Source organism: Myotis davidii, unplaced genomic scaffold (assembly GCF_000327345.1).
Source record: "Myotis davidii unplaced genomic scaffold, ASM32734v1 scaffold991, whole genome shotgun sequence".
Lineage (NCBI taxonomy): Eukaryota > Metazoa > Chordata > Mammalia > Chiroptera > Vespertilionidae > Myotis > Myotis davidii.
This window is the reverse complement of record NW_006283137.1, coordinates 144,735-148,985: the sequence shown is the minus strand read 5'-3', so window position 1 is coordinate 148,985 and position 4,251 is coordinate 144,735.

The window sequence follows — 4,251 nt, the reverse complement described above, 5'->3', positions numbered from 1 at the left end:
AGACAATGCAAACCAACCCCCAGCCCCCACTCGCCAAGGTGCGAAGGGACTGGCACCCTCTCCAAAGGGCAGGCTCCGGCACCCCCAGGGCGCCTGGCTCTCGGGGAAGGCTCGGCCACATGGTGTCAGGCTTTCCGCCACTGAGCGAGGGCAGCGGAAGCCCACCTGGCCACACAGGACAATGCAGCCTGCCCCCCTCCCCGTGCATGGCATGGGACACGAGCCAGCAGGAAGCAGCTGAGATGCTGTGGACAGGGAACGGAAGGCAGTTCCCCTCACTTTCCTGACAGGACAGGAGTCCTCCAGTTCACAGACCGATGCTGACTGGCCCTGGGATCACAGGCACACCCTGCATTTCCCTTTCGGGCTGTGTGACAACAGCCTGAGTCCCCGGAGCTCCCTCCCACTCGGCGCAGACAGCAGGCGCAGTGAGCAACCGCCCAGGTTCCTCCAAAGCAGGGCACGTGGGCTCGGGACCAGCACACGGCGAGGTCCGAGGCTGGGCTCGGACACTGACCGCAGGACGGCCAGGAGTCCGCGCCCCCGCACTGGCCAAGTGTCCCCACTGCGGGCTCCGCGCCGTGGTCTGAAGCTCCGCGAACTGTGGGAACGCTAAGACTTGTGGGGCAAGCTCTGTGGCTTGGGTCCCCCCCCACATCCGTGCAAATGAACCAGAAAAGAAGGAAGTTTTTAAAAGAAACTGAGCTCACTAGATGCCATGTTTTCAGAAACTACGATTTTAAGAAAAGCTCTCCCCGCCCCCCAGCCATACAGTGAAATGTAAAAAAAAAAGTGAAGTAATGAGAAAAGAGCAACAGTCATAACACTTCCTGAGAAAGGCTCGAGAAACTACCTGCAGGTACCGGACTTCCTGCGCCCGGGCCGGGCAGCCCTGACTAACGCAAGACCGGGCCTGCCCGGAAGTGATGGATCCGATTCCCGCAGGTGACGCCAGGCCCGGCCCGCGGAGCCCCCACAGGAAGCGGGCATCTGGCCACGCACGGGCAGATGGCCCTTCTCCTGACTTGCCAGAAACCAAGTCGGTTGCATCACGGGGCCAGAAGCCAGACTACAGCCCACGTCACAGGGCTGGCCCCACGCAGGAGGCCTAGGGAGTGTGGACAAGAGCCACCCTGAGCTCTAGGAACCAGACACTTCGGCCAGCCTGACTGCCCAGCAGCCTGGAGAGCGGCTTGCTGGCGTCCGTCAGAGCCAGTGTTCACAAGGGGGTTATCTATCAGCGCACCCCAATCCCGCTGGGTCTGTCCATCCAGACGCAGACCGACCCGCCTAGTCCTCCAGCGGCACCGTGCTCGGGGGGACGCCTGGGAACGTTAACTTAGCTACAGCGTGGAAGTCTGTCTGTTGCAAACCCATGCAAGGTCAAAGTTGAATGACTTGGGGGAACTCATGCTTTAATTGGAAACCTTCCCCTCCCACTCATCCTACTGCTATAAATAGACCAGGAGGGACCCCACTTAGCCCTCATGAGTAAGGAGGGCTGGGTCCCAGCATCAAAGTGCAAAGAAACAGTCATTTCTGGAAATCTGATGGTCCCTCAGGGCAGAAACTGCTACCAGGTTGACCAAGAGTTTGCTGATCTGACGTCACCACGTAAGAAACTCTAACGGAAAGAGGAGGCTACTGGTTACGTCTCCCTCTTCTCCTCAGAGAAGTTAGCCCCCTCGGCCCCCCAACACACACACACCTGGAACAGAGAACACAGGACGTGAGTTTCGAAAACAAAGCCTTTTCTGCACATGTCGCTGAAAGCAGTGTGCTCCAGCAGTGTTTTTAAAGGAGCCACAGGAAAACCTCTGCTGGCATGGCAGGTGAGCTCCCGGAGACGAACCGACGCCCTCTTGGCCCTTCCCACTAGGACTCGCTCCAGATAACAGGCCAACCCTGTGTCGTGTGATGACTCCAAAAAGCTATCTGAGGGTTTGGTCTCCCCTTCCTGAGCTCCAGACCTGCCAGGCAACTGCCCACGGGACCCCTCCATGTGGACGCGCCTGGATACTGGTTAACAAGCCCCAAACTTACCCTCTCATCCTCCCCCAAACCTGGTCCTTCCTTTCTCCCTGTTGTGGGGAACCATGCCGCCGTCCACAGTCAGTCACCCAAGTCAGAAACAGGACCCACCTCCTCAGGGCTCTCCCCTCGATACCCAGTCCCGACGTCATATGAACCCACCCCTTAGGCCTGGACCACTAGCACAAGACACGACACAGAATCTCAGAGCTTGCTTCCCGGGATCTTGGCCCAGAGGATGGACTGACTCCCAGTGCCCACCATCCCTTTCCGATAACTGCCGTCAGCTCCTGGAAATGGTTTGAGAGTCGGTGGGACCTCCGCACTGCGATCCCCTGCTGCTATGATCACTCGCTATCCTTCACTAGCCTACTCCTCTTCTCCCAGCACATGGCTCTGAGGGCACCACCACCAGGAAGCCTTCTGTGACTTCCCGGTGTGCCTCTGACGGACCGGACTTTTTCTACCTTAACTTTGCTATTATTGTTGCTCATGGATCTGGGCATCTTATGTCTTATCTTGGTTTCTCATCTTCCCGGCCCAGCAGAGCAGTGCTCTCCACATGCACGCTGGATGAACGAACCCAGCGTGAGTCAGAGAGAACAGCAGTGCTTCTGGGTCACTAATTATCAGAAGCCTTAGGCAGAGTTCTGTCACTAGGACTGTGTCTATAACTGAAAGGGAACCACTGCCGGGAAGGAACGGAACCCCTGTCCACCGTCTCGCTAGCCGCCAGGACCCGGCAGGCACTCCGACAGCTGGGTCAGACTGGCAAGCTCAAGTCTAAAACGATTTCAGCCCATGACTACACAGAACTATTATCAATGAATCAATGATCAGAGTTACAAGAAACCACACCATTCGGGGAATGAGGAATTGGGAGGTGCAACTGAACAAAGAAAAAGAAACGAAAGCCAGCAGTCACGGGTGTGTGGCCACGCAAACCCCAAACCCCAAACACCAAGGCCACAAAGAATCGGAAAAAAACCCCTGCAAACTGAAAAGGGCAAGGAGTCAGAAACCTAGAGCGTGGTAAGACACCGGTCCCGGCACAGGCGTTCTTTCCAAGGATGACAACACCCAAATGTCTGGCAGGTGTGTCTCTGCTTGTGATTTAACCGAGCTTCTGGTGTCACTGTTGACCCAGAAAAACAACAACTCTCTCTCTTGGTTTAATCACCAAGAGCCATGGGGCCACTGCACCTCCTGACACTATTTACAAAAAGGGCTTTGCCATTTCAGACAATCCCCACTGACGCATGGCCCCCGACCGCCCCCCCCCAAAAAAAGGACACCCCAAGAAGGCTGTGTTTTTGAGAAGAATTCGTGCAGATTGCCCAACATCCTTTAGCAATCCATCCCAATGTTAAACAATGATTAATCAAGTGGTTTTCGTATAGTGTACACACATCCAGCGAGATGACAACATCGCCTCAACAGCTTGGAGGAGAGGACATTTCTTGAAACTTTAAAACAGATTTCTCGGTAGCTGGAGGCCGGGCTGTGGGAGTCACCTGACCTCGCTGTCCCGGGAACGGACTGGTCTCTGTGAAGAGCCGGTTCCAGCAAGTGGAGAGGCCACGCCCACGCCCCTGGCTGCAATGCTGTGAACCCCAAAAGCCTTGGGGGGGGGCGGTAGGTTTCCGAGAGAGTCCCAGCAGGCAAGGCCCTGGCGCCAGCACCTCAAAGTTCCCCTAAATCAGACTCTTTCTGCTCAAAACCTCCAGCCGCCGGCCCATAGGGAGCAAGCCCACCCCTTCCCTAGAATCTGCACCGGACGGGACCACAGCGCGGCACCGATGAAAACCTGAGACAACGCAAAGGGCGCAGGGCGCAGACATTCCCCCTAAGGAGGAAGGGAAGGCTCGGGTCTAATAAAAACACGTCCTGCGCACAGAGCATCCTCCCCCGTTTCCCTCTCAGCGCAGCGCAGGCCTCTTAGGACGGCGAGTGTTTACCCGGAGCCCAGGCCGGAGGCCCCTTCGCCGCTTACGCAACTCCCTCCCGTGCCCTCAGCCTCCGGCCAGGGCCTCTCTCCCTTCCCCCAGCTGGCCCCACCCCCTGGTTGAACTCCCAGAAGAACTCCTAGTCAAGGGAACAATTTCCATACTATGTTTTTATTATATAGGACTAGAGGCCCGGTGCACAACATTCATGCACTTGGGGAGGGGGTTGTCCCTCAGCCCAGCCTGTGCCCTTTAGCAGTCTGGGGGCCCTTAG